The following is a 24,881-nucleotide window of genomic DNA, read 5'->3' on the forward strand; positions in this document are numbered from 1 at the left end:
CATCAATAGTATTTCATAGGGCCTGTGATGAAATTTAGTTTGCATGCATCTATTGAATATGTCAAGGTAATGATGATTTTCTATTTAGAAAAAAGAGCTTCTGTGTTAGTGCTTTTCCTCTCTCATGCCAATATCCTTGTATTTGGCATGGAATCCATTTCATTAACAGAAGTTACACCCCAACAGGGGAACAGCTGGAGTGCATAATCAAGAAGCTTCAGTGACAAGGCTGGATCCTTGACCCCCATCACAGGGCCTCTGCTAAAGAAGCCTCAGCTGGAGAGTGCCAGACCCCAGCTAGATCCCTCTATCAGTGTGGAAACATCCTGAGTATCAGCCCAGTCTTTGACCCCTACCATCTTTGACCCCCATCACCAGGCCTTGGCTAGAGGTGAAATCTGGGACTAATTTGGATGGAACTCCCCCACACCCTTCCCTGGGAACTCCCTGGGTTTGTCCTCAATGCCCCTCTGCCCTGTTCCCATCAAGAGCACTCTTGGAGCTCTGATACACAGCCACCCACCCCCACCAATAGCCTGCCCTCCCCCTACCCTGTGCCCTACGCAGCCCACTGTCCCACTGCTCTGGTTGAGCACTGGGACAGAGGGAACTCCCTGGAGGTGCACTGAGCACACTATACCTGCCTATCCATGCAGGACCATCTGTAATTTCCACCTGCCGATCTCTGACACCCACTGCTGGTCCTCTACTGGAGTTCCAGGCCTCTCCCAGAGATCTGCCTATCCCAGCAGGGCTACTCTGAGTTCCTGCAGGTTGGATTTTTGACCCCCATCACAGAGCCTCTACTAAAGAGGCCTCAGCTAGAGATTTCCAGGCCCAGGCTATATCTGCCTATCCACGTACTGAACATACTGAGTCCCAGCCTTTGGGATCTTTGACTCCCATCCCCAGTCTCTGCTGGAGCCTGATCTTTGACCCCCATCGCCGGGCCCCTGCCTGTGGAGAGATGACATCCAAGGGTTTGGACCACCAGAGCTATAGACATCGAACCTCTGACCCATCTAAACCCACCTGGGGAGTACCATAGAGAGAGGGAGAGACCTCACCAACAACTACTGGAAGAAGCTATGGAAAGACACCACTACAAGGAAACACCTAACAATAGAAAGGCAAGCATAACACCACCAGAATCTAGGGAATCTATACCACCTAGACCTGAACACCACAAAGCAGATGAAGCAGAAGAGAATGACTTAAAAATTATCATCATAAAAATGATAGAGGCCCTCAAAGACAATGTGAGAAAATCCTTTAAAAAATGGAAGAAAAAACAAACAAAACAATTGGATGAAATGAACAATATTCTTAAAGAAAGTACAGAAAGCCAAGAAAAACAAACAGGTGAAGGAAATGATTCAAGACTTAAAAACTGAAATAGAGACAATAAAGAAAACACAAACTGAAGGAATGGTGGAAATAGAAAGACTGGGCAAATGATCGGGAACTACAAAGGCAAGCATAACCAACAGAATTCAAGAGATGGAAGAGAGAATTTCAGGCGTGGAAGATAAACTAGAGGAAATAGATTCATCTACCAAAGAAAATTGTAAATCCAACAAATCCTTAACATCCAGGAAATGTGGGACCCATGAAAAGGCCAAACCTAAGAATAATAGGCATAGAGGCATAGAGGAAGCTCAAAGGTGCAGAAAGCATATTCAACAAAATCATTGAGGAAAACTTTCCCAATCTGAAGAAGGACATGCCCATGAAAGTACAAGAAGCATACCAAACACCAAATAGGCTGGACCAAAGAAAAAAGACCCCTCGACACATAATAATCAAAACACCCAACATACAGAATAAAGAAAGAATGGTAAGAGCAGTGAAGGAAAAAGGACAGGTAACATATAAAGGCAGACCTATGAAAATTACATCTGACTTCTCCATGGAAACCCACAAGGCCAGAAGGTCCTGGGTAGATGTTCTACAAGTACTAAGAGTACACAGAAGCCAGCCTAGGCTACTATACCCAGCAAAACTCTGAATCACTATAGATGGAGAAAACAAGATATTTAATGACAAAGCCATATTTTCAGAATACATATCTACAAATCCAGCCCTACAGAAAGTTTTGGAGGGAAAACACCACCCCAAGGAAGTTAACTATGCTCACAAATACATAGGCAACAGATAATCCCATTTCACCAGAACCCAAGGGTAAAGCAGGACAAATATACTCACAATACCACTGCCAACAACAAATCAAAAAGAAACAAGCATTAACAATCAATGATCCTTACTCTCCCTCATCATTAATGGTCTTAACTCGCCTGTAAAAAGACACAGGCTAACAGAATGGATACAAAGACAGAATCCATCTTTCTGCTGCATACAAGAAATACATCTAAGTTTTAAAGATAGACATTCCCTCAAGGTAAAGGGCTGGGAAAAGATCTTCCTATCAAATGTGCCCAAGAAGCAAGCAGGTGTGGCTATCCTAATATCTAACAAGTTAGACTTCAAACCAAAATTAATCAAAAGAGATGAAGATGGTCATTTCATATTCATTGCAGGAGAAATCCATCAACACAAAGTCTCAATTCTGAACATCTATGCCCCAAATACAAAGGCACCCACATTCATAAAAGAAACACTACTAAAACTCAAACCTCACATAAAACCTCACACACTCATAGTGGGAGACTTCAACACACTACTCTCACCACTAGACAGGACCACCAGTCAGAAACTTAACAAAGAAACAAAAGAACTAACAGAAGTTATGTCTCAACTGGGTCTAACAGACATCTATAGAACATTCCATCCAAATACAAAAGAATATACCTTCTTCTCTGCTGCACATAGAACCTTCTCTAAAATAGACCACATACTAGGTGTCATAACAAACCTCAACAGATACAAAAGAATTGGAATAATCCCCTGTATCTTATCTGACCACCATGCTTTCAAATTGGAATTCAACAACACAAATTGCAGACACCCTAAAAATGCATGGAAACTGAACGATGCACAATTGCACCATACCTGGGTCAAGGAAGAAATAAAGAAAGAAATTAAGGACTTCCTAAAGTTCAATGAATGAGGACACAACATACCTGAACTTATAGGACACCCTGAAAGTGAGTGTTATGAGGGAAGTTCATTGCACTAAGTGCCCATATGAAGAAAATAGAGGATAGTCACATTAGAGAATTAACAGCACAACTGAAAGCCTTAGAACAAAAAGAAGCAAACTTACCACAGAGGAGCAGACGACAGGAAATAATCAATTTGAGGGCTGAAATCAATAAAATAGAAACCCGAAAAACAATACAAAAAAATCAATGCAACAAAGAGTTTGTTTTTCAAGAAAATCAACAAGATAGACAAACCTTTATCCAAACTAACCAAAAAGCAGAGAAAAAGAACATGTATATTAACAAAATAAGAAATGAAAGGGGGGACATAACAACGGACACAGAGGAAATCCAGACAATTTTCAGGTCATACTTTGAAAACCTGTACTCCACAAAATTTGAAAATTCAAAGGAAATGAACAAATTTCTGAATAAGTATCACTTACCAAAATTAAGTCAAGACCATACAAACAACTTAAATAGACCTATAAACCCCAACGAAATAGAAGCAGTCATCAAAAGCCTTCCAACCAAAAAAAAAAAAAAAAAAAAAAAAAAAAAAAGCCCAGGGTCACTTGGCTTCAGTGGAGAATTCTACCAGAAATTCAAGGAAGAACTAATACCAATACTCCTCAAATTGTTCCACACAATTGAAACAGAAGGTTCATTACCTATTGCAGTTAAATAAGGATTGGGATAAACAAATAGGCCCAATAGATGTTTATTCAGGGAGAAATAACTTACAACCTAGACAGATGAACACCAGCAAGTTCCACCGGATGCTCTCATGTCCTAGTATCGCCAGCCAGAGTTCCTGGGTTCCTATTCGGACCTCCTTCCACAGATCACTTCTGCCCATGGCTCCACCCCCCAATGGGCATGCTCAGTGCCACAGAAGGAGACAAAGTAACTATCTCACTACAATTCCCATTTCAGTCTAAAGAAAAGACTTAGGCTTAATACAAAACTATATACAAAACAATGAATAACAAGTGTGCTCTAAGAAAAGGAAAATTGAGAACAAAATGACCTACATATCTAGTCCTAGGGTGAAGGCAAATGGAGTTTACAATATATGGTGCCCAACGTGGCTAGTAAGAACTTCCACTGAAAATTTAACAAAAGCTTAAAAAAGGGGGTTTTAGAAACAAAAGAACAGTATAGGAGACCGCTTCTTGAATATAACTCCAGGGGCACAGACACTGAAAGAAACAATTAATAAATGGGACCTCTTCAAACTTAGAAGCTTCTGTAAGGCAAAGGACACAGTCGACAAGACCAAACGGCAGCCCACAGACTGGGAAAAGATTTTCACCAATCCTATATCCGACAAAGGGCTGATCACCAAAATACACAAAGAACTCAAGAAACTAGTCAACAAAACACCAAATAACCCTATTAAAAAATGGGGTACAGAACTGAAGAAAGAATTCTCAATGGAGGAAATCAAAAAAGGCTGAAAGACACTTAAGAAAATGCTCCACATCCTTAGCTATCAGGGAAATGCAAATCAAAACAACTATGAGATACCATCTTACTCCTGCCAGAATGGCTAAAATTAGAAACACCCGTGATGACTTATGTTGGAGAGGATGTGGAGAAAGTGGAACACTCCTCCACTGCTGGTGGGAGTGCAAACTCTTACAGCCATTTTGGAGATCACTATGGCGGCTCCTCAGGAAAATGGGAATTAGTTTACCACAGGACCCGGCAATCCCCCTCTTAGGCATATACCCAAAGGATTCACATCCATGCAACAAAGACATCTGTTCAACTATGTTCATAGCAGCACTATTTGTAATAGCAAGAACCTGGAAGCAACCTAGATGCCCCTCAATTGAAGAATGGTTAATGAAGATGTGGCACATCTATACAATGGAATACTACTCTGCAGAAAAAAATAATGGAATCTTGAAATTCGCATGCAAGTGGATGGCACTTGAAAAAACCATCCTGAATGAGGTAACCCAGTCACAAAAAGAGGAACACAGTATGTACTCACTCATATATGGATTTTAGACCTAGATCAAAGGATCACCAGTCTATAATTCACATCACCAGAGGAACTAGGATACAAGGTGTATTCTAAGAGATTCATATAAAGTCCCTCACAGAACTGGGAAGGGACAAGTCCCCCAGAGCTCAGGGGAAGTGGGGGAGGACAGAGAATGGAGAGAGAAGTAGGAGAAAATGAGGGGGAGGAAAGGAAAACATGTGCGACCAGGAATATTGAGCCTGGTTAGGAATAGAAGATAGGAAAGAGAGAGAGAGAGAGAGAGAGAGAGAGAGAGAGAGAGAGAGAGAGAGAGACAGAGAGAGAGAGAGAGACAGAGAGAGAACATAAAAGAGGGAGCCAATATTTGTTTGAAGATAAAATTGAACACAAAGAAAGGTCGAGAGAACTATAAGACTGCTCCCAACTAACAAGTTGAGCTTACATGGAAAGGCTATCATAAATGCCCTTCCTGGAGAGTGAGATCAACAACTAACTTCTCCATGGAGCCCTCAACTAATGCCTGTTGAAAACAGGATCAAACACCCATACATAAACACTGAGTCAAAGTAGAACTCAGATGCAGATGGAGAGGACAAGACCATGCTGCAGAAACACATACAGACAGCTTACCTGAACAAGGAGGAGCTAAGGGCCACTAGACTGATAGCTGGGAAGCCAGCATGGGACTGACTCAGGCCCCCCTGATTATGGGTCTCAGCCAGAAGGACTGAGCAGTCAAAGAGACCTCAGACAGTGGAGCCAGGATGTATCCCTGGTTCACAAAAGAACTTTGCGAACATATCCCCCATGGAGGGATAACTGCCTTAATCTGGAGACAGGAGAGAAGCCCTAGTCCCTACTTCACAGGACCTGTGAGATCTACATGACCCCAACTGAATGGCACTCCCCTACATAAGGAATTGGGGTGGGGGATGGGAGGGGAGGGTGTTTAGAGTGCATGTGAGAGGGCAGAGAGGGTAAAAAGGGAGGGAAGGAGGGAGGGAGGGCTGGGGGGAGGGAGCGAGGGATGGAGAGGGAACTGGGATCGACATGTAAAATAATATATTAAATTAAAAAAAAATGCTTTGACTCCAAAATTTAAGTTGAAGGACAAGTTACTGGGGAAATGGATTTCTATTTTTGTTTCCACAGAAAATGAAAAAATGTGGATTCCTTCCAGACTAATGTGGTTTGATCATGCCAGACCGCCTGAAACAGAGTACAAGCTGATCCTACATTCAAAACAGCTGGACAAAACAGCCCTACAGACTACAGCCAGGATATCTGAATCTTCTTCGAATCCCCCAAGACAGCGCCCCTTACCAGCAGGAAGTAGTTTGGAAAGAACGACGCCCAAATTCCCAAATATTGTGTATAAATGTTTGTTTTCATTTAATTGGACTGTTATATAAAATTAAATAAAATTTAAAAAAAAAAAAAAAAAAAAAAAAAAAACGAAACAAAAGAACAGAGACAAGTAAGGTTTCTTAGTAGCAGCATTTTTCTCGGTTGGACTCTGCTTTGCGAGAGACAAGCAGATGTTCACGTGGCTCCTTTAAGGGAGGATTCCTGACTCAGCATAAGCGGCAAAATCTGCATGGCTTTTAAGAAGCACTGATAACAATTTCTTGGTGTATATGAGAGCTGGTGGTGGCAGTGACCGCATTTCTAGGCCTGCAACATTCTGCTGGGTGGCAGCTTAGACCAAGGTGGTGAACACAGCTCTCACCGCTGGCAGGAAACTGTGGCTAACATAGCTATGATTTTCATTTTAGCAATGTTGTTGTTTACCAGATAAAAGACTCGTGGCCAGAAAAAGAAAGATTTACAGTAAAGACAGATTCATATTAAGAAAAACCTCTAAAGGTTTAAAGTATGTTTTAAAATATACGTAGGCTTGGGAGAGAAAAGATATAAAATGGTTTTAAAGAGAGAGTGAGGAACTGGGTGTGGTGGCACACGCCTTTAATCCCAGCACTAAGGAGACAGAGGCAAGCAGATTTCTGTGATTGCAAATTAAACCTGGTATGCAGAGTAAATTCCAGGACAGATAAGTGATACACAGAGAAACCCAGTCTCAAAAAATGAAAAAATAGAAGTAAAAGAAACAGAGTAATAAAAAAAGCCATGTAAAGATGAAAAGCACAGAAAAATTATGGATGCTATATGCTATTCTGTTGTCTTTAAATTGTTTGACTGCTGAGGAAATAACAACCGATAAAACAAATGGCTGCTGGATCAATCCAATTTATATATTTTAAAAATGCTTTGACTCTAAAATTTAAGTCTAAGGACAAGTTACTGGGGAAAAGGATTTCTATTTTTGTTTCCACAGAAAATGAAAAGATGTGGATTCCTTCCAGACTAATGTGGTTTCAGCAAGCCCGACCACCTGAAACAGCCTTCCTGTTGATCCCATATTCAAAACCAGATTGAACAAAGCAGCCTTGCAGACTACAGCCAGGATTTCTGTGTCTTCTTAGGAACTCCCATAACAGTGCCCCCTACCAGCAGGAAGTAGTTAGGAAGGAATGACACCCAAATTCCCAAATAATGTTTATAAATGTTTGTTTTCATTTAAATGGGCTTGGTTGTAAATGTTTAATGATCACAACCAATATCTTTTTAAAGGTAAAAAGGGAATTATGGTATAGATTGAATACTTTGTTTTGGAATGGATTTTTATTTATTGATACAATTTAAGGTCAACTGTGTGATAAACATATCTTGTTTAGGTATTGTGTTTATATAGCTCAGTTAGAAATGAAATGTATAATGTAGTACAGATTATAGATAATTACCTATGATAGTCAAAGCTTAGAGTTAAGTTAATTAGGTTTTTCAAGACACTCAGATGTATTTGAGATAGAGAGGAATTCTTCAAGCCTTTCAAAGCCCTACAGAATATGGCATTTAAAATGGTTTAGGGTTTTTCTTGACAGTGAGACATAAATGCTCCTGGCAATACCATCTGCACCAGAAAGGAAGAAGGAAAATGGACATCGAAGAAATGCATTATGGAGACAAGCCATTTGGACAAGATACTGCTCTTGTCTGGACTGTTTGACTTTATACTGTATAAACTGGATATGCAGGACCCACAGAAAAGTAACTGCTGATCCAACATGGACATTGCTACAGAGTTCCTGCTTCATGGAAGAGTCTGCCATACAGTCTGCAGGACACAGAGAAAAGTGATTGACAAACTGCCAATACAAGAAGACAGTTTAAACTTTCCTGCTTTGCTGAAGAGGCTGGCAGACATACTATGGCCTATGGGCTGAAGATGGAAGATTACAGAACTTCCGGTGACTTACCAGGCAGTGAGTTGTCTCTGTCATTTCTAGAGTTTATATACTACCCTTCTGTGGTCTTTGAAGGAGTTGAAGACAAATAGTTATGGTTATAATTTTCCTTAGTTAGGTTTAAAGATAAGTTACATATAGGTCTTTAGATTCACAAAGATGGAATAGATGATGGGATATTTTCTTAAATCTTGCTAAATGTTAATGGACTAAATATTGTTAACTGTGATTCTTATTTGATAACTGTTATGTTATATATTTTGCTATGTTAAGGTTAAAACCCTTCTCTTTATTTTAGACAGAAAAGAGGAGATAATGGGAGATGTCATTCTGTATAAGTTTCTCATACTGGTTAATGAATAAAGCACTGTTGGCCAATAGGAAAGCTAGACAGGTGGGACTAGGAGACGAGCAGGAAAGAGGAAGTAGTAAGGAGGAGTCAGCATGGAGAGACCGGGGAGACCAGATGCCTGCCCCACTCCCCGGTAGGTGAAACCACGTGAAAATACATAAAAATGGGTTAGTTAATAATTAAGACAGAGCTAGCCGATAAGAAACTAGCACCTGGCCAACAGCATAATATCAAATACAGAGTCTCTGTATGTTAATTGGGGCTGGCGCAACTGGATAAGACCAGCAGCAGGAGGAGAAACCCATTCTCCCTACAATTACCAAATTCTTTTTAAGAAGCCATAATCACCTTGGTACCCAAGCCACACAAAGAAAGAAAACTATAGACCAATATCCCTGATGAACATTGATGCAAAAATACTCAATAAAATACTAGCAAATCAAATCCAAGAATATGTCAGAGAACTCATCCACCTTGACCAAGTAGGCTTCATCCCTGGGTTGCAGGGATGGTCTAACATACGAAAATCTATCAGTGTGATCCACCATATAAACAAATTGAAAAAGAAAAACCATTGATCATCTCCCTAGATGCTGAAAAAGCCTTCGACAAAATTCAACACCCTTTCATGATAAAGGTCTTGGAGAGATCAGGGATAACAGGAACATACCTAAACATAATATTTAACCGCAACAGGAACATACCTAAACATAATAAGAGCAATATACAGCAAACCAACTGCCAACATCAAACTGAATGGAGAGAAGCTTAAGGCGATTCCTCTAAACTCAGGAACAAGACAAGGCTGCCCTCTCTCTCAATATCTCAATATTATACTTGAAGTTCTAGCTAAAGCTATAAGACATTAAAAGGAGATCAAGGGGATCCAAACTAGAAAGGAAGAAGTCAAACTGTCTCTATTTTCAGATGATATGATAGTTTACACAAACAACCTAAAAAACTCTATCAGGGAACTGATATAGCTAATAAACACCTTTAGAAAGCTAGCAGGATACAAGATAAACTTAAAAAAAAAAAATCCGTAGCCCTACTTTACTCAGACGACAAAAGGGCTGAGAAAGAAATCAGTGAAACATCACCCTTATAATAGCCACAAACAACATAAAGTATCTTGGGGTAACACTTACCAAACAAGTGAAAGACCAATATAATAGAAATTTGTGTCTTTAAAGAAAGAAATTAAAGATACCAGAAAATGGAAAGATCTCCCATGCTCTTGGATAGTAAGATAAATATAGTAAATATTGCAATCTTGCCAAAAGCAGTCTACAAATTCAATGCAATCCCCATTAAAATCCCACCACAATTCTTCACCGACCTTGAAAGGATAATAATCAACTTTTTATGGAAAAACAAAAGATCCAGGATAGCCAAAACAACCCTGTACAATAAAAGAACTTCAGGAGGCATCACCATCCTTGACTTTAAGATCTACTACAGAGCTATAGTTCTGAAAACAGCCTGGTAAGTATACAATGGGGGAGGGGGTAGAAAGCATCTTCAACAAATGGTGCTGGCACAATTGGATGATGGTGTGTAGGAGACTGAAGATAGACCCATGTCTATCACCATGCACAAAACTCAATTCCAAATGGATCAAAAACCTCAACATCAATCCAGCCACACTGAACCTCTTAGAAGAGAAAGTGGGAAATACCCTTGAACAAATTGGTATAGGAGACTGATTCCTGAACATAACTCCAGTAGCACAGACACTGAGGTCAACAATTAATAAATGGGACCTCCTAAAACTTAGAAGCTTTTGTAAGAGAAAGAACACGGTGGACTAGACCAAATGGCAGCCCACAGACTGGGAAAAGATTTTCACCAATCCTACATCTGACAAAGGGCTGATCTCCAAAACATACAAAGAACCCAAGAAACCAGTCAACAGAACACAAAATAACAGTATTTTTTAAAATGGGGTACAGAACTGGAGAGAATTCTCAATAGAGGAAATCAAAAAGGCTGAAAGACACTTAAGAAAGTGCTCAACCTCCTTAGCTATCAATGATGAAATACCATCTTACTCCTGCCGGAATGCTAAAATTAGAAACACCAATGACAACTTATGCTGGAGAGGACGTGGAGAAATTGGAACATTTCTCCACTGCTGGTGGGAGTGCAAACTTTTACAGCCATTTTGGAGATCACTATGGTGGTTCTTCAGGAAAATGGGAATTAGTTTACCACAGGACCCGGCAATCCCCCTCTTAGGCATATACCCAAATGATCCACATCTATACAACAAAGACATGTGCTCAACTATGTTCATAGCAGCACTATTTGTAATAGCAAGAACCTGGAAGCAACCTAGATACCCCTCAACTAAAGAATGGATAACGATGATGTGGCATATCTACACAATGGAATACTGTTCTGCAGAAAAAAAAAAAAAATAATGGAATCTTGAAATCTGCAGGCAAGTGTGTGGAACTTGAAGAAACCATCCTGAATGAGGTAACCCAGTCACAAAAAAGAGGAACATGGTGTGTACTTGCTCATATATGGCTTTTAGACATAGAGCAAAGGATCACCAGCCTATAATTCACATAGCCAGAGGAACTAGTATACAAGATGTATACTAAGAGATTCATATAAGGTCCCTCACAGAAGGGGGAAGGGAGAAATCCCCCTGAGCACAAGGGAAGTGGGGGGGGGCAGTGAATGGTGCGGGAACTAGAAGAAAGTGAAGGTGAGGAGAGGAAAGTACCTGAGACTAGGAAGATTGAGTCAGGGTAGGAATAGAAGACGAGAGAGAGAGAGAGAGAGAGAGAGAGAGAGAGAGAGAGAGAGAGAGAGAGAGAGACCATTATTGGTTTGAAGAGAAAACTGAACCTAAAGAAATGTCTAGAGACCTACAAGATTGACTCCAACTAACAATTTGAACAACAGTGGGAAAGTTAGCATAAATGCCCTTCCCTGATAATGAGATCAACAACTAACTTATCCACCATCATGGAGCCCTCATCTAGTACCTGTTGGAAACAGAAGCAAACGCCCATAACTAAATACTGAGTCTAACTAGAATCCAGACGCAGAGAGAGAAAGGACAAGACCAGGTTGCAGAAACACAGAGACAGCTGACCTGAACAAGGAGGAGCTAAAGGGCCACCAGACTGATAGCTGGGAAGCCAGCATGGGACTGACTCAGGCCCCCCTGAATATGGGTCTCAGCCAGAAGGATTGAGCAGTCTAAGGGACCTCAGACAGTGGAACCAGAATGAATTCCTGATGCACAAAAGGACCTTGTGGACACATTCCCCATGGAGAGATACTGCCTTAGAGACAGGAGAGACAGGACAGAAGTCCTAGAACCTACTTCAAATGACCTGTCAGATCTACATGACCCCCACCTGGATGGCATCACCTACATGTGGGGGGGGGGAATGGGAGGTGAATGTGGTCAGGGTGCATGTGAGGGGGAAGAGAGTGTAAGAAGGAAGGATGGAAGCAGGGAGAAGGAACAGGAATCAATATGTAAAATAAATAAATAAATAAATAAATAAATAAATAAATAAGGAAACAAAAATCAAAGCTTCATGCTAATTTACTCAATTTCAGAGCCTTGTTGACTCTGAACAGTTAAGTTATATTATATCTTACTTTTTGGAACATTTCAGCTAAGGAAAACAGAGACAGTTATGGTGATGGTGAATTTTCCCGTCTTAAATCCTTAAGCAGATTCAGTTCAGAGAAGTTTGCAGCAAACACACAGCTTGAGGGGAGTTTGTGAACAGGCAAAACAGCATTTCTCTGACCTCTTGCATCTAATCTATTCTTCTACTAAAAGGTAAATTTGACATTCTTCCAACTACCACTAAAACTGTCAGAAAATCCTTTAAAATTGCATTTAAAAAAATCAATAGTGCCCCTTCACATCTTTTAAATTGGTCAATTTTGATTTCCTTGTTCCCTGAAACATTGTGGAATTCACTTGTGTATAGATGGCCTAAGCCAGTCATTATGAAAGTCATTAAAGACAGACACCAAATTTAGAGAGTTAGATATTGTAAGGCTGTATTAAAACGTGTCCTTAGGCGCCCTTAGGAGGAAGTACTATAAAATTCCTTGAATGTAGATACCATCTTCTGGATCAAGGCTGACTAATTTAAGTATGGTGTATGTTTGGTTTAAAATGTCATATTCCAAACACACAACCATGTCTTTTAAATAAAACAAACAAAAAAACAGATGTGATTTCCAGCCTAAGAAGGGTTATAAACACCATCCTGTCCCAGAGTTAGGGACATGGGGAAGGACTGATTCTTTGATTTTTTTCCTTTTGTCTAACAGGACATTGTTTTGCACAGAGATGGTGTACACACACACACACACATACACACACATATATTGTTTGTTTTGTTTTTACTTTACAAGTTAAACTAATTTCAAGTTAAATTCGAATTAATTTCTTCTTGGGATGCTAAGGTGGGGGGCATTTTCAACATTCACTGTTGTGAAAAATGATTAATTTTTGTCATGAAAAGTTATTATGCTTTCAAATAGGAAATGAGCAGCAGATACAGAGTCTGTTTTTAAAGAAATATTTTTATTCTGAAGCAATTATATATTCATATTTGTGTAAGATGCAAGTTAATAATGAATGGAGACATAAATAATATACAACAGATATATGTAATCTACAAGCACACCTCTTTCTTATTGTTCCAGATGCCCTTAAAATATCATTATCATCCTAGTTGAAGAGAATTATTAGCTTATGCACTCTGTTCCCTACTACTGTCAGGTTAAAGGAAAGCCAAAGGCCATGTTTAATCTGTGGACTTTGCTCTATCTAGTGAGGTGGTCTTGGCAGAGACCTTCAGGTAGGTGGAAAGTGATGCACATGACATTCACATCTGTGAAGAATTACACACATGCAAAGCTGGAGTAGTCTCCAGAGAGCCAAGAACTAGGCTGCTGACTTTTTCATGGGCTCTTTACACTAGATGACTCACTTAGATGATTTGGAGGGTTAGAAGCCCTCTCATATTCTAAACTCAATCCCACTATCCCTTGGGTGATGCAAAGCACATTTCCTCTGAGTACCTGTACCCTATGGAGAAGAAGGAAGCCACAGGTGCTGCTCATCCTATCCTTCTGTCTGTTCCATGAAGCCACCATGGCATTTCCAATGCCAACTTACTATGCAACAAGAATAACAGATCTTTAAAAGAAGAAGAGTAGTGATGGACTCTGAAAACATCATGGTGATGGTGAGTAGCAAAAGAAAGGTGTCACATGCTTAAAGAGTTTATAACTGGTAACTATCTAGAATGATCAGAATCAACTATTAATGCTTTTCAACCATTGCTGGAGTTCTGAGGCTGCTTGAAACTGATGGCCTGAAGTTTTGCATTCCTAATTTCACTAAAGCTGCATTAATAATAAATGTAGGAATAACTAATCTGTTCATTTATATTGGATGAATAGTCACCCAGGGCCATGAAGAGCCAGGTTTGAGAACTGTGACAACAAGCCTTGAACAGATCTTGGTCTTTCAACCTATGGTGCTGCTGTAAGTTCCTGTTCCTTGTATGCTCTCCTGCCTCCTTCCTTTCAGCAAACCCTGTGACTTTCTGTGGCCACTGAGGACTTCCAGAAGGCCCTGTCTGCAGGTGACCTCATGCACCACTATCACAGCAGTGGCTGGGGCTTAAATGAACAATGCTGCAGTACTTCCTGTCCACTACCCAAGTACCAGCTTACCATCCTTTCAGGATTATTAACACAATGTTACAATGAAAAACATGCATTCCTCATTCTTGAGTATTTCTGCAAAGTGCCAGTTAAAAAGCAACACATGATGCCCTAACAACTCATTAAAAAATAAATTTTAGAGAATAAGTTTTACTTGACTGGTTTAAAAAAAAAAAAAAAAAGGCTTTACAAAATAGGTTGGCTCACCCATGTGGAAAGGACAGCAAATTGGCTCTGGCTCAGAATGCCTGGAGAGTCAGTTGACTTAGACATCCAGGTTTTTTTTTTTTTTTTTTTTTTTTTTTTTTTTTCTGAGCTACATGTTGATGTGTTTAATATAGTTGGCTACTCATTACTGTTTGTGTTTGTGTAGTCCAAGACATGCAAAAAGCATGCAAGGTCTAATCCTCAAATCCACCACCAATCTTTCTTCTCCCTTCTTCCCCTCCTCACTGGTGGTGATATGACAATGACTCTTCCCATTCTACCCTGTAGAGAGTACAGCCTCTCTTCATAAGTAGCTTGATTTCAGAGATGGTAAAGCTTTATTCTTATATGTCCTGGGTATTTTCTCACATCTTCTCATGTCCCAACATTATTTAAGAAACTGGACATTTTGAATAATTTACCCTGGCCATGCTAAAACTCTGTCTCTTCTGTGGGGATAATTTGTCTTTGTCTACTCTGTTGCTTTGCTATTTGTTCATTGAATGACTTTCTGGATCACTTCTCAGCAGTCTGTGTTCTGTAGGTTCTTGAGTCTGTGTTCTGTAAGCTTTGGGGTCAGCAACTGATTGCCCAGTTTCCCCCAGTGTTTGGCAGCTGTGAGTCTCCCGGCTTCTGTTGCAGGGCTTTGTGTACATGGTCTTCCTTTGGAGTCTGTGGGGATGTCTTCCAGGATCCTCCAAATCTTAGGATGTATATCTGCACAGCCTGCACGTGTACACATCTTTAGTAACTGTAATATCCAGTAGAATTCAAAGGACTTTTAAGTGGCAATTGGAAATTGCACAATGAAAATGCTAGAAAAATGTCTGTATATGTCTAACATGAACATATTTTTCAATGTTTTGACTTTTTGGTACAAAATTCGATCTGCACAAGCAGAGCCCATTGATACACAAAAGTGATGTACAATAAGAATTATATCCAACAAATGGACAGTTGATAACTCCCCTATAAACCTCATTTCCAGTTTGTATAGAGCCTCAAGGTCACCCAGAGGTCACATTCTAATACCTTTTCACATGTCTCCGGAGGTCACCATGCAATGTCTATTTGTGTATTTCCAGAGGCCACAATGCAATGCCTTTTTGAGTGTTTCTCAACCATACGCATAATCCAGACAATTCTGTGGCATTCTAGATCACCTCCTAATCACAGGAGTTTCTATAAAACAGCATGATGGCAACACAGCAGCAACTTTCTGATGAGGATGGTTTGGGGTGATACTAACCATGTTCTAGTGGTCTCCAATGATGGTTCACTGTGGTTGCTGGACCTATCTTCAAGGTTGCTATGGAATCTTGGAAGTGAAGGTAAGTATAGGAAAGTTTCAAGGGTGGTCTGATAATACCGAAACAGCCTATTCCTTGGATTAAGCCCACCCCCCCCCCTTTCTAAGTGTCCAGAATTCTGAAAAGCTTTGCTATTATTTAATTTTTGAATTATTTTTTTTTCATTTTATATAACCAAGTCCATTTAAATGACAACAAACATTTATACACAATATTTGGGAATTTGGGCATTGTTCTTTCCAAACTTCTTCCTGCTGGTAAGGGGCGCTGCCATGGGGGATTTGAAGAAGATACAGAAGTCCTGGCTGTAGTCTGTAAGGCTGCTTTGTCCAGCTGTTTTGAATGTAGGATCACCTGGTACTCAGTTTCAGGCAGTCTGGCATGATCAAACCACATTAGTCTGGAAGGAATCCACATTTTTTCATTTTCTGTGGAAACAAAAATAGAAATCCTTTTCCCCAGTAACTTGTACTTGAACTTAAATTTTGGAGTAAAAGTATTTTTTTTTAATTTAATTTATTATTTTACATGTCAATCCCAGTTTCTTCTCCCTCCCTCCCTCTCTCCCTCCCTCCTTCCCTCCCTCTTACCCTCTCTGCCTTCTCACATGCACTCTAACCACGCTCCCCTCCCATCTCCCCTCCCCAATTCCATATGTAGGGGAATGCCATCCAGTTGGGGTCATGTAGGTCTGACAGGTCATATGAAGTAGGAACTAGGGCTTCTCTCCTGTCTCTAGATTAAGGCAATTATCCCTCCATGGGAGATGTGTTCACAAAGTCCTTTTGTGCACCAGGGATACATCCTGGCTCCACAGTCTGAGGTCCCTTAGACTGCTCAGTCCTCCTGGCTGAGACCCATATTCAGGTGGGCCTGAGTCAGTCCCATGCTGGCTTGGCCCGTTAGCTCCTCCTTGTTCAGGTAAGCTGTCTCTATGTGTTTCTGCCACCTGGTCTTGTCCTCTCCATCTGCATCTGAGTTCTACTTTGACTCAGTGTTTATGTATGGGTGTTTGCTCCTGTTTCCAACAGGCATTAGTTGAGGGCTCCATGGATAAGTTAGTTGTTGATCTCACTCTCCAGGAAGGGCATTTATGGTAGCCTTTCCAAGGAAGCTCAAATTGTTATTTGGCAGCAGTCTTGTAGTTCTCTAGACCTTTCTTTGTGTTCAATTTTATCTTCAAACCAATATTGGCTCCCTCTTTTATGTTCTTTCTCTCTCTCCCTCTCTCTCTCTCCCTCTCCCTCTCCCTCCCTTCCTTTCTCTCTCTCTCTCTCTCTCTCTCTCTCTCTCTCTCTCTCTCTCTCTCTCTCTCTTTCCTGTTTTCTATTCCTAACCAGGCATAATCTTCCTGGTCGCACATGTTTTCCTTTCCTCCCCTCGTTTTCTCCTACTTCTCTCTCCATTCGCTGCCCCCCCCCACTTCCCCTGAGCTCTGGGGGACTTGTCCCCAGTTCTGTGAGGGACTTTATATGAATCTCTTAGAATACACCTTGTATCCTAGTTCCTCTGGTGGTGTGAATTATAGACTGGTGATCCTTTGATCTAGGTCTAAAATCCATATATGAGTGAGTACATACTGTGTTCCTCTTTTTGTGACTGGGTTACCTCATTCAGGATGGTTTCTTCAAGTACCATCCACTTGCTTGCGAGAATTTTAAAAATTTTATTGAGAATTTCATGTAGTTGTATAATGTGTTTAATCAAATCTAGCCCCACTGCCTCCCTTCTAACTCTTCTCATACCCTCACCACCAGCATTCTCCCCTCCCAGTTTCATGTCCTCCTCTTAAAACACACTGAGTCTATGTATGTGCATGGGTGTAGGGCCATTTACTGGAGTATAGGTATTCTCTCAGTTACCATATCCCTGAAGAAAACTGACACCACCACCCCCCCACCGCAGTTGTCAAATACCAATAACTCCTCTGCCACTGGGACTTTGTCAGCCCCTCCTCCACCCATTCAATCCTCTTGTTCCACTCAGAATTGGATTTTGGTTTAATGCCCTCAAAAATTTTGTCCTTGCTGATGTCACCATGGGCCATGTAATAATGGTGTTTAAATCATGGTTGTAACCCTATTTCTTTACATTCTGCATGGTTGTTTATTGTTCATTCAGAGGCTACCATTGCCCATACTATTCCATTTTGTTGAACAAAGTGACAGATAGTTTTGTCTGGCAGTTGTTGGGGGGAGAAGGCTAAAAAAAAATTATAGGGTTTCATTCTTAACAGCAGCACACAGTCATCCCCAGCTGATCAATATTTGTCCCATTTGATGAAAGATCTATAACAACAGGACTGAGTTTGAGTTCTGTGATTTGAAGTGGATATATCATCTCAATTTGCACAGCTTTTCTTCTTTTTTTGATAAACATTTGCAAAATGTTTTTATGTCTAGTTGGTCTTCCCTTGCTTTCATTTTTTCCAGGTGTTAATGCAGGAGCAAAGCCAATCTTGCCTCTAGTCTCATGATCCTCATGGCATTTGTATTATTTACGACTGCCTCTTGTGAGCGTGACGTCTAAAGGGGAAACATGTTTCTCTAAGAATTCCACAGCAGCAATTAGTCTTCAGGCACCTAAAATGATTGTTGCATGTCCTCTCTCATCTTCTCTTCAAAATATTGGTCTATCGGCACTTGTTAATGTATTTATACACAAGCTAGACCAGGTCTGCATCTTTTAGACTCTTCCTGACTTTGGAGTGTTCTCCATATTCTTATCCCATCTTAGAACCCAATTTATACACACAATTTATGCCTTTCTGTAAAGTCTACAAAGAAAACATTATTTGGATGTATTGATTATGAAACTCAGAAAACTCACAGCACTGTGACTTTCCAAAAAATTTTGACACAAACATTCTGAGACACACCTCTTTCATCCATCTTAGATTCTATTTTCTTTGCTAGTCTGGGAATATGGTTTTCAAATAAATCTTTATCTTAGTCTGTAAATATTCCTGGGGATATGATTAAAAAAATAAAAGTCTAGTTTATCCATAATGGTGTTGAGTTATTCTTATCTTTACAGACCACCCTTAACTGTCTCTTTTGAATCTTGGTGTGATTGATGTTTAAGTAATGTTGCTATTCATCTTAAAGTTCAAAACAGTCTGAAAATGCACAATGTCTCCTAAAAGAAGGTAAGATAAATGAACAGATCTTGCAAGATAAAGAGAGTTACAAATTAAAGCATGGAGGAGGGAGGACCTTACAATGTTCTACCACTAGTTGAAGAGTTGATGGCAACAGATATTTGATAGGAAAGAGAGAATCACATTTCTTTCCAAGAGGCGATCATTAGTAGGAATAGTAGAAAATAGTCCTCATGTGTTTGAATGCTGGGTCCCCAGGTGATGGACATGTTTGTAAAGATTAGGAGGTATGGCCTTGCTGGATAAAACGTGTTGCTGGGGATGGGATCTGAAATATCCAAAATCACAAAATTCTTTCTCTTACTTTGTGGAGAAGATGTAAGCTCTCAACAACTGTTCCAGTGTCATTCCTGTCTGGTTGCCGTATCCCCTGCCATGATGTTCATGGGCTAAATCTTTGAAACTGTGACCCCCAAATAAACTTTTCTTCCCTTGTCATGGTGTCTTACCACAGCAATAGAACTAAGGCACAAATAAATCTATAAACAAATCCTGTAAGCTTGGGAACATTTGACTTTGACCCAGACTTTTGTTTCCAATCTTACAAATTCCTATGACATTCTTAAAGTGGAATGCATAGTATGTATTCAGCAGTTCAATATCCCATCAAGGCTGCTGAAAAAGGCCTCTGTTTTGGTTGCCCTTTTTTTCCAGGTGTGCTGACAGAAAAAAATCTTACTGAGGGCAGTATCTGACAGAAGCTACTCTCTGGGTTCCCACTTTCCCACCAAGTCTGGAAATGGAGAGGGAACAGAAGATCTGGTGGCAGCAGAGCTCTGACTGAGAGGACATTGTTGCCAACTGGCTTTATTCTCTTCAGACCCAGAAGATATCGAGAGATTTCCTCTCTCTTGGGTGCTACCTTGACTTCTTCAGAACCCCTCCTGTCTGTCGATCTGATAGCTGCACCCTGCTGTAAATCCCTTGATGTTTCCTGTAACATCCCTTACAGCACACACCTCTCTTATCCCTCAGGTTTAGAGAAAGGTTAAGCCACACAGATGCTCAGTCAAATTCCATCTTCATCCTAGGAAATTTACTGGCTCAGGCATCAAAATAAACCCAGGCTGTCTCTTGCTACATCGAATTCCACATCTGATTTGGGGGAGAGAAATGTGCACACACTTGGTCCCCTATTCAGGGAAGCTGGTGCTGATGATTTTTGTTGTAGCTTTTGTCCATATTCCTTAAAGCTTTTACAGTAGTTCTTTTTTTCTACAAATTTGTTTTCTTAAATAGTTTTGTTTTTATTTGTGCTGTGTTTGTGAGTGTGTGTGTATGTGCACAAAACACATGGAGATGAGACATCCACTGGCAGGAATCCGTTCTCTCCTTCCATCATGTGAATGGACACCAGGGACTGAACTCAGGTCAGGTCATTGAGTTTTGCAGCAAGCACTTTACCCACTGAGCCATCTTATTGAATTATTTTGAAGTTTGCTTTGGGTTTTGGTTTATAGAGGCAAGGATAAGACCCATTCTACTTTTCACTGCCAGGGATCTTAAAGCAAACTTTCCATGTGACTTCACTGAAGCTTCACTTTCTTTTTTAAAATATTTTTTTAATTTATTTTACATTCCAAACACAGTACCCCCTCTTTCCTCTCCTCTTATTTTCTCCCATCCCCCAAAACCACCTCTGTCCACTCCTTAGAAAGGGTAAGGCCTCCCTGCACTAGGTCCTAAATCAATGTTGAACAAGATATCCCACCATATGCTCACTTTCTACCATTAAGGTAAAGAGGCAAACACCCAACCATGCACTCATACACCCACCCATGCAGTCATGCACCCAACCATGCACTCATGCACTCATGCACCCAACCATGCACTCATGCACTCACTAGCCTAGCGCAAACCCACTTTCCCCTGTGCAATGGTAAGGGGAATGTCACCAAATGTACAATGTCACCAAAATTCCTTACCATTTGCTACCCCAAATTAACTGTGAATCATTTCTTTTTGAAATTCACATCTTAGTTGTGTTATATAGTGTGTTGCATATCTGGATATCTGCATCAAAACCTCCAATATAATGGCATTGACTTTGAGGGGACATAAAAATAATAAATTTGACAAAACATGTTTACCTATATATAATTGAATAGAAAATTACTTCCATATGGTTAGAAAACACTTCAGAAATTTAAACCTTAGATCAAAACCTGGTTTGCATTAATTGTCGAATTTGAAAACATACTTGTTATGTTGAGGTCATTAAATCAATCAGTCTTTATCTTTTTATCTAAAATAGAGCCTTATAAACACAAGCAAAAATTAAATCATTCTTTTTTATACCTCCTCACAACTTCAATTAAAATAAGTGCAGGTGCTAAATCAGCCATGAATTTTTATCTATATTCAAATTGGCTTTTCAACTTGCAGTCTTGCCCACTACCATCTTTCTCCTATGGTCTCCAACGGGGATTCCTCTTTCTTTTGGACCTCTGTTTGAACTGTTTTTAATTATTTGGATACGATTCACACCAAGACTGAAAGTAAATGATGTACTGTCTCCGCATCCCCTTGACAATCAGATTTCTTCATCCTGCTTTCATGCTCAGCTAAAAAGGCAGTTTTAATTAGGGGAAAGCCATGAGCAACACTGTACAAAACACTTACTTCCAACCTTTTGTGAATCTTTAAAAGATTAAGTTAACAAGCCAGTTTTGTGAGCAAGAATTTAAGCCAGTAAAGGCTGTGTAATTTATTCGATATTTTTCTACGTTCTCCTCTATCTAAACTAATTTATCTTAAAGTTCTGCCAGTGGTGGTCTTCAGTTATGGAAAAGATAAACAAAGTAATTCCACTGCCTAAAACAAAGTAATTCAAATGCATAAGTTCTGTCTCATATGATGTGTTTCTCTAGTCCCCAGCATGTAGACAATATATTGAGATGATACCTTGTAGTTGAGACTCTTCCCAACATATTTATTTTTTTTTCCTCTGTCTTCTCACTTCATAGCTCCTCATTAGCATGTTTCTTCCAAAACAATATTCTTTTGTGGAATGAAATGAATTTATAAATTCTATGTAAATTAATTTCTTTGATAGTCTTTGGACTTGATCTTATCAGAAGGTCTATAATCCTGTCTTGGAGGAGGAAGTAAAGACCCTAATAGACAATTTCCCAAGGGATTATGGATCCTGTTGGGTTCATTACAGAACAATGTTTTTGTTTTTTGTTGTTTTTGGTTTTTAAATTCATTTTATGTACCAATCACAGTTCTGCCTCTCTCACCTCCTCCCTCCTCTCTCCACCCTCTACCCCTGTCCACTCCTTAGAGCAGGTAAGACCTCCCATGGGGAGTCAACAAAGCCTGGTACATCAAGTTGAGGGAGAACCAAAATTTTCCCACCATATCAAGTCTTAGCATGGTATCCCACCATAGGGAATGGGCTACAAAGAGCCAGCTCATGTATCAGAGATAAATTATGGTCCCACTGCCAGGGCTCCCCCCAAACACCAAACCACCCAACTGTCACTAACATTCAGATGGCCTAGTTTAGTTCCATGCAGGGTCCCCAGCTATCAGTCCAGGTTCCATGGCCTCCTACTAGCTCAGGTCAGCTGTCTCTGTGGGTTTCCTCATCATGATCTTAACCATCCTTGCTCATATAATCCCTTCTCTCTCTCCAACTGGATAGATTCCAGGATCTCCTCCCAGTGTTTGGCTATGGATCTCTTCATCTGCTTCTATCAGATACTGGATGAAGGTTCTGTGATGGCAATTAGGCTAGTCACCAAAAAGAACAAATTTTGTAATAGGAAATGCTTAGTATTAGCCTAAAAATGTATCAGAGAACTATTAGTCATAATAATATAGTATAGCACATAAAACTCTGTCACCATTCACACCAAGATTTCCATATATATATATATATATATTATGAAAAATTTTGCTACTTACTACTACACACTAACACACTATATAATATATATATATATATATATATATATATATCAACTGGTTAAATAAGGACAACTGTCCCAATTATTCCTTTTGATCCTGTATCAAATTTTTAAATTATTCTTTAACAAGTAACCTTAGGGCTGCTGAGATATCTCTGCAGGTAGGCGCTATCTGCAATCAAGTCTGATGATCTTGATTCAATCACTGGGACCTATATACTTGAAGGAAATTAAACCAATTCCCACCAGTTTTTCTTTGACTCATATATCAGTGCCCCTCCCATATACTCAAATAAATGAGTTAAAATGTAATAAAACTACACTAAGGAAAACCTTAAACTGTGGCTACTCCTTAACCGCCCTCTACACTTCAGGACACATTGTTATTGGAGATCTTTTTCAATAGAGAACATTCACCCCATCCTTTCCTTTGGGAGTCATTATTTATCTGATTGGTTTAAATTAAAGACAGTTCATTCCATCTTTGTGTGCACAGCTATTTCCCATTGTGCTCAGAAATGTGTAGTAAAATATTTATGGGCAAGATAAAAGTATGTTGTTCACTGCAGGCCATGCTTTAATCCCAGGAGGCAGAGGCAGGCAGATCTCTGTGAGTTTGAGGACACTCTGTTCTATAGAGCTATTTCTAGGACAGATAGCACTACACAGAAAAAAACAGTCTTGAAAACCCATTAAAAAATTAAAGGTTTGCCACAATTAAGTCTATATAAAATCAGAAAGAAGTAACTTAAAGCAGGAAAGTTTTGTGCCATTTTTGTTTGCCCTTGACCTAAGCTCTTGTGGCTTATTGGCCATATGAAAGATGTATCCAGTATTCCTACTGTGATACAATGGTTCAGGACTTGAAAAGATGACAAAAGTTTCTAATTACAACTTCTTGGGCAGGTCTACTCTAGCTCAGAATTGTCATCTCTACCTCACTCTGCTTGAGACTCAGCAGAGTTAAATACATAAAGATGATTGCTTAAAGCCATTGCAATATGCTTGCGACCAAGCCTAATGACTGGAGTTTGCTACTCAGAGCTCATCTGGTGGAAGGAGGGGTTCAAAACCCACAAGTTGTCCACTGACCTTCACACATAGGCTGTGGAACAGGACACACACACACACACACACACACACACACACACACTTATAAACAATAAAACAAAAAAAAAACAATTTAAGAAAACCCACAGAAGTTTGAGACAGAAGTCAATGTTAAGATGGGTAATAAACCACCTAAAGTCCTGGAGAAAAGGCTGGGGAGGATTTCTTTAATAAAATGAGGGCATCAAAATCACTCAAGTATATGGGAGAATTTAGAAGACTCTATATACTTTAGGAAGGATATATCAGAGACCTTAGGAGACACTTTAGGATACTGACCCCTAGGTACAGGAAAACACTGTCCAGGCTATGAAAGAGAGCCCCAGCATGGACCCAAAGAGAATATTTACTTGGGTTTTTTGTTTTATTTTGTTTTTGTTTGCTATTGGTTTGTGTATGTGTGATTTTTAAATTGGTTCTGGAGAAATTCCTTTTTAAAAACTTAATATAAACTAAAAGGAGAATTGCCTCAAAAATCCTTTGGAAAATTCACTAAAGCAAAGGCATGATTATAACCTCCAACAATCAAGTAGTGGGAGGCTGCTAGGAATATAGCTCAGTGGTAGAGCACCTGCCTATCATGCACAAAGTCATGGGTTTGATTCTTAGAAGTGTTGAATAAATGAATAAAGAAATCCCACAGAAGTAAAGTGCACTGATAAATCCAGAGCTCACTAAACTATTAGGAAATGAGACCTAGTT

This window comes from Phodopus roborovskii, unplaced genomic scaffold (genome assembly GCF_943737965.1).
Source record: "Phodopus roborovskii unplaced genomic scaffold, PHOROB, whole genome shotgun sequence".
In the NCBI taxonomy this organism is placed as follows: domain Eukaryota; kingdom Metazoa; phylum Chordata; class Mammalia; order Rodentia; family Cricetidae; genus Phodopus; species Phodopus roborovskii.